Here is a 7567-nt window from a genome sequence, read left to right on the forward strand (position 1 = left end):
TCATGCCTGTAATCTCGGCACATTGGGAGGCTGAGGTGAGCGGATCACTTGAGGCCAGGAGTTCAAGACCAGCCTGGCCAACATGGCGAAACACCATCTCTACTAAAAACACAAAATTAGCTGGGCATGGTGGCACATGTCTGTAATCCCAGTTACTCGGGAGGCTGAGGCTGGAGAATCGCTTGAACCAAGGAGGCGGAGGTTTCCATGAGTTGAGATCGTGCCATTGCACTGCAGCCTGGGCAACAGAGAGAAACTCTGTCTCCAAAAAAAAAAAAAAAAAGAAAAGAAGACTGAATTTGAAAATTTTAAGCCTCATCACTTCATTTGTGGATTACTGTTTTACTCTATTCAGGCTGCTATAAAAGAGTACCATAGAGTCAGTGGCTTCTAAAAAACAGACATTTCTCATAGTTCTGGAGGCTGGGAAGTCCAAGAGCAAGACACCAGTGGATTTGGTGTCTGGTGAGGGCTGCCTCCTTGTTCTTAAACAGCACTTCCTTGCTGTGTCCTCATATGGTGGGAGGTGTGATATGGTGGGAGGTGTGATATGGTGGGAGGTGTGATATGATGGGAGGTGTGATATGATGGGAGGTGTGATATGATGGGAGGTGTGATGGGGGTGTGATATGGTGGGAGGTGTGATATGATGGGAGGTGTGATATGATGGGAGGTGTGATATGGTGGGAGGTGTGATATGGTGGAGGTGTGAGGACCTGGTCTCATAAAGACTTGCTGTGTTATATGATGGGAGGTGTGATATGGTGGGAGGTGTGATATGATGGGAGGTGTGATATGGTGGGAGGTGTGATATGGTGGGAGGTGTGATATGATGGGAGGTGTGATGATGGAGGTGTGATGGGGAGGTGTGATATGGTGGGAGGTGTGATATGGGGGGGGGGGGGGTGTGATATGTGGGAGGTGTGGGGGGGGGGGGGGGGGGGGGGGGGGGGGGGGGTGATGGTGGGAGGTGTGATATGTGGGAGGTGTGATATGATGGGAGGTGTGATATGGTGGGGGGGGGGGGGGTGATATGGGGGGGTGGTGGGAGGTGTGATATGATGGGGGAGGTGTGATATGGTGGGAGGTGTGATATGGTGGAGGTGTGATATGGTGGGAGGTGTGATATGTGGGAGGTGTGATATGGTGGGAGGTGTGATATGGTGGGAGGTGTGATATGTGGGAGGTGTGATATGGGGGGGGGGGGGGGGGGGGGGGGGGGGGGGTGGATATGGTGGGAGGTGTGATATGGTGGGAGGTGTGATATGGTGGGAGGTGTGATATGGGGGGGGGGGGGGGGGGGGGGGGGGGGGGGGGGGGGGGGGGGTGTGATATGGTGGGAGGTGTGATATGGTGGGAGGTGTGATATGATGGGAGGTATGATATGATGGGAGGTGTGATATGATGGGAGGTGTGACATGGTGGGAGGTGTGAGGGCACCCTGGGGTCTCTTTGATAAGGGCTCTAATCCCATTCCCGAGGGCCCTACTTTCATAACCTCCCAAAGGCCCCAGCTCCAAATACCATACACTGGGGGTTAGGATCTCACCATATGAATTTTGGAGCAACATAAATATTCAGCCTGTAGCCATTACTCTGTCAGAATCCTAACTAGTCTTTCTGCTTCTTGTATCTTTTCCCTCTTATTCATCCTACGTAGTAATATAAAAAAAATCACTGTTCCATGGCACCGTGGTGCTGTGGTCCCACTGCTAGGGTCCCAGCCCTCTCCCGTCACCTCCATCTGGCTGTGGTTTATTCTCAAATTTACCTGCAGACTCTAACAGAAATAGCAGAATGGGTACATTAGTCTAGGGGAACATGGCCCCAGGCACTGTTCACTGATACAATCTGCCAGATTGGGTATGATCAGAGCTCTCAAATATTGAATTTACCTGTAGTATCAACATCTGAGTTATTTTTCCCATTCTGGTCTGCAGACAGATAAGACAGGTAAAACTTCCAGGGCACACAGACCTTGTCTTGCCCATGCCCTGTGTACTTCTTTAAGTCACTTTCACATCTTAACCTTGCACTGTGTCTTGGTTAAGGCTTCTTGAGGTCAACTCCAGCTCTGCTAGATAAGTGACCTTGGGCAAGATACTCATTCCTCCCACAGTCACTGAAAGCCAGAGTCTCCTTAATGCACCCTGCAGAGGTGCCCAAATTGCTGGCCCCATAAGCCTATCATTGGTCCTCCCAGTCCTACCAATCACTGCCACACAGACCCCACTCACTAACCCAGCCCCACAGCTGAGCAGTCCCAGGACCCCATCTCACTCCCAGCTAGCCCCTCCTCACTGCCCCCCACAGACTGCTTATTCATTTTGGTCCCACATGTACCCTTGGGTGCTTACTCTGTGCTAAGCATATGGGATACATCAGCAGACAAGATAGACAGGAACTGCTTCCCTCATGGGACTTGCACCTTAGTGGTGGAGACACACAATAAACAACATACAAAACTAACCAATAAATGACACTGTATGTTAGAGGGTGATGTGCTGTGGACAAAAGAAAACAGCAGAGCAGGGTACACAGAATGGGGAAGCTGGTGGGGGATGGCTGCAATTCTGAATAGGGCAATCTAGTACAGGCTTCATCTGAATGAGGTGCGGAGCAAGCCATGGGGATATCTGGGGGATGGGATCCTGCAGGCGGAGTGGCAAGTGCAAGGCCCAAGGGCAGGGGTCGGCCTGGTGTTTTGGGGACCCAGCAAAGAGAGTGGCATGGAGGAGTAGGGTGAGGAGGGGAGAAAATGTGAGGAAGGCAGCAGAGTGGAGCAGTCAGGGCTCTCCAGAGAACAGAGCCCAAAGGATCAATAGATTAGACGCAGATATAGATTAGATATAGATATATAGAGAGAGTTTTGCTCTGAAGGCCTTCAACTGATTGGAAGAGGTCCACCCAGATGATTGGGGGTAATCTCCTTTACCTAAAGTCACCTGATTGTAGGGGTTACCCACATCTACAAAACACACCTTCACAGCAACATTTAGATCAGTGTTTGATTAAGTAACTCGGTACCATAGCCTGGCCAGATGACACATCAAGCTAACCATCACCTGAGGCACTGTGGTATGTATACCATGTGTGGCCCTGTAGGCCAAGGCCACCAAAATAAATGACTTTAGTTTACTCTGGGTGAGATGAGGAGACACTGGAGGGTTTTAATAACAGTTAGAGGGTCTGACGAACTAAAAGGACCACTCTGGCTACTGTGTTGAGAATGTTTTAGCAACATCTTTTGTACACGTGTCTTTTCAGAGTATATTACATGCAGAATAGTGTAGTGGACACCTTTATTCATTGAGACAACACTTCTTAATCACGCACCCAAGCTGCACTCTTAGAAACATCTTTTATACACGTGTCTTTAAAAAGTGTTTTCCATGCAGAACGGTTGTAGTGGTCACATTCATTCACTGGAGTAATACTGCTCTCAAACATGCACCACTAGCATTCTTAGAAACATCTTTTTTTTGTTTTTGAGACAGAGTCTCACTCTATACCCCAGGCTGGAGTGCAGTGGCGTGGTCTCAGCTCACTGCAACCTCCCCCTCCCGGGTTCAAGTGATTCTCCTGCCTCAGTCTCCTGAGTAGCCTGGCTAATTTTTGTATTTTTAGTAGAGACGGGGTTTTGCCACGTTGGCCAGGCTGGTCTCCAACTCCTGACCTCAGGTGATCCGCCTGCCACGGCCTCCCAAAGTGCTGGGGTTACAGGCATGACCCACTGCTCCCGGCCAGAAACAACTTTTGATGTGTCCTTATATTTTGGGAAAAGAATAAAAAGGAAGAGAGAGAAGAGGTGAGCAGAAATTTGGCAGCCAGAGTGACCAATTCCTGAGCTCCGTGGTGGTCCAGCTTATTGGGTAAGGGTTTGGGTTCTATCACAGAGCCTTCACATTTAAAACCCTTCTCTTAATTCTAATGCTGTGATCTTGGACAAGCTACTTAAGTCAAAGACTCCTTGTCTGTCAAGTAAGTATGATACTCATATCTAGCTGGTAGGTAATCATCCATCCCTACAAACCTGAAGGTTTTTATAGAAATTTCATGGCATAATGTAGGAACAATGCACAGTGCCTGGCTCATAATGAGTGCTCAGTGAACCTCTCTCTCATGCAGTAATGGTAAGTACAAAAACCATTAGAGGCCGGGCGCTGTGGCTCACACCTCTAATCCCAGTACTTTCGGAGGCCAAGGTAGGTGGATCACGAGGTCAGGAGATCGAGGCCATCCTGGCTAACATGGTGAAACCCTGTCTCTACTAAAAATACAGAAATTAGCCGGGCATGGTGGTGGGCGCCTGTAGTCCCAGCTACTCAGGAGGCTGAGGCAGGAGAATCGCTCGAACCCCAGAGGCGGAGGTTGCAGTGAGCCAAGATCGCGCCACTGCACTCCAGCCTGGCGACAGAGCAAGACTCCATCTCCAAAAACAACAAAAACAACAACAACAACAACCATTAGAAAGGCTAAGAAGCAACATTCCTCTGCCTTCATCATCCCAGGCCGAGCACCAGGCATCTAGGGACACCCCCATCCTTATAGCTTAGAGCTTACTGAAATGACACAAACTAGCCAGTCTAAACCATTCACCCACCCTGCCTTTCCCTCAGACACCCAAAGAAAGGCTCTGACTTCATGCTTCCCCCTACTCCCTGCCGACTCCTGTCTTCTGCCTCCTGAACACTCAGGTGCCTCGCCCACGTGGCCCTGTGTGGCCTGCCCTGCCTCCTGTCTCTGGGAATAGTGAGTACATTTGTTACCCTGAGCCTCTCCTCTGCCTCTTTTGGCTCCATCTCATTGACTACCTCATAACAACACAAAACAGGATGGAAGTAATGATCTCACGCAATTGTGAGGATTAAATGAATGAACAGATGCAAAGTTCCTGCAATAGCATCTGGAGCAGGCATGCCCTCCGATGTGAACTGTCAGCCCCGGGGATGGGGGTACAGCTCTTTATATTCCGCAGCATGAACACTCTACTTTCGAGGACCACGTGGGGTTTCGATGGTCATTGTCGGGGGCTCGGGCCAGGCTGGCTACAGACAGAAACACTTGGAATGCTTTTGGCCATGTATTAGTGTCATCTAGATAGCCAGGTGACAAAAATGCAACTTGTACATCTTAGAAACTGGGCACTTTTCTCATGTTATTTTCAGAAAGACACACTGATGAATAATTATTGTCAACAATTTTTTAAGGATAGCAATGTGGCCGAGGCAAGTGGATCACAAGGTCAGGAGTTCAAGACCAGCCTGACCAACATGGTGAAACCCCGTCTCTACTAAAAATACACAAATTAGCCGGGCGTGGTGGTGGGCAACTGTTATCCCAGCTACTTGGGAGGCTGAGGCAGGAGAATCGCTTGAAAGAAAAAAAAAACAGTGACATGTGGTACACAGGGTGGCAGACGGAACACAGGGAGTGTGAGTAGCACCCAGTGCTGGCACCTGCAGAGGAGGACCATCAGCACCGCCGAGAGGTCCTTGAGTGATCAGAAACAACCAAGTCTTGCATTCTTTTCCCTTCACAAACTGTTATAAAAATATTTAAATTGCCAAAGATATATTTAGCAGGAGTAGAGGTGGGCCAAGAAGCAGGGAGCCCTCCAACTGCGAGACAGAGGAGGGTGAGAGACTGATGTCTGCATGTTATACTGCTGACTAAGCCAGTGCTACAGGGGAGGGTGGGGCAAAGTGCAAAGTTAAGGAGAGGAATCAGATAGGGGGAGGCTATGGCGTTCTTGGATTAATTTTGAATTAAATTGTTTTCTCCACCAAAAGCATTCAGTTTAAAGCAATTTTGTTCCAAGACTCTGAGGCTCGGGCACAGTAACCTGGAAGCCTGAGTCTGCCGCAGGGACGAATGCTGTTCTAGAAGCAGTTAGTGAATATGGAGGAAGGTAACGTCTTAGAGAGGCCGCTATCAAAGCTAGGCAAACAGGCAGGCAGGGAGAAAGAACCCAGATGACAAATCAGTCAGCTGGAGATGAGGGACACCAGGCAGGAGATGGGCAGAGGAATCTGAAAGGGGAAATCCGAAGCAAATTTTTTTTTTCGGTAACGAGGAGGCAGTTTCAGTGGCTGTTCCCAGAAGCCCATAGAAATGAAGAACCTATCAGTCTAGATGCTAATTCCCTCCTCAAACCAGGCAGAGCGGAGCTGGCACTGTGATGGGTCTCGGAAGGCTCTGAGGTGGGAGGAGGGGCCAGGAGCTGCTTCTCGGGCTCTTACCTTTTTCTATGGCCCAGGTGAGGGGCGGGGAGACCGGCCTCATGTGAAGGTCATGGTCGTGGTGTGCCAGAACAGTCTTGTGCACTACATGAAGCAGGCGCAGGCTGGACGTGTGAAGACAGAGCTGCTGAAGGTGGCACATCACCAGGTGGCCAAGTCTGTTCCTGAAGAGTCCCAAATCGTGGTCCTTCATCTTGTCACAGCTGGATACGTCTACACGGCCATTAGGACTAGAAAAGCAAGGTATGGAATGAACTGCTCTCCCTAGGAAACACTGGTTCTTTGGGGATTAACCTAGCTGAAGGTGGGGTACAGAAAACTCCCTCTGAGTAACTACTGAAATGTCTAACACTACACAGATCAGCTGGTAGAGAAGATTGTGGCTGAAAAAGTCCTATTGCAGGGTCCTCAGAAATGTACTTTTAGGGGTTGAGCTGGGGCAGGTTAGAATTCCCCGCGCAGAGAGCAGTATCATCCACGTGAGAAAAGTATGACTAGGACCCAGGCAATGTCCACTCCCCTAGTTGAGAAGGCCATGTAGTGAGCTCGTAATCCTACAGTATAATACAATGAAGCCACTGCCTGGCCAAGTACTAGTACCATAAATATATTCAAGTCAGCCTTGGCATATCTAATAGGCCAGTGACTGACTTTTTGCCTTCCCAGACAGGGATGAGTGAACAGGCATCTCGGAGGACTAATTTCATGAAAACCTAAGCCTGATGGGAGGTGAACTCAGGGAGTGCACTGTCTTCTCAGATGGGGGCCTTCAGGCTGCACTTAATGCTGCTGAACGCATAGTTCCTGGAGCCGCAGCTGAGATGAATGAGACTTGAGCTGGCTGCAGGCCTTGGCCCTGGCTCAACTGTAGGCACATACCAAGTAGTGGTAGTTCTCATGCGTTCATTAAAAAGAGACAAGACAACCAACCAACTCAGCTTAGAAACGTGCTTCTCAGGGATTCAAGCTAAGGGGGTGGTAGTTAAGACCTGGCACATTACATGGATGGGGTGAAGACAGACATCTGTAGCAGTGAACATGGTTTCTTCAGGTTTACTCTGGAATCTCAGGGTGTCAGCCACGTGAAGCTGCAGATGAACTTCTGAGGACATGGGACACAGGCAATCCCAAGAAACCTCTTGAAATACTGCTTCACATGCAGCTTAATAGGGAAGAAAGTCTTGAGTTGCTGATCAGCTAACAGGAGATGCTGGCCCACAAAGGTGGCCTTTATTAGATGAAGGCTGAATTTAGATTACTTGGACTTCGAAGCTGCTGAAAGCTTCCAAGTCTATGTTGCAACCCAGAGCCCACTGAGTTCTACC

The sequence above is a fragment of the Nomascus leucogenys genome, chromosome 2, assembly GCF_006542625.1.
Source record: "Nomascus leucogenys isolate Asia chromosome 2, Asia_NLE_v1, whole genome shotgun sequence".
In the NCBI taxonomy this organism is placed as follows: domain Eukaryota; kingdom Metazoa; phylum Chordata; class Mammalia; order Primates; family Hylobatidae; genus Nomascus; species Nomascus leucogenys.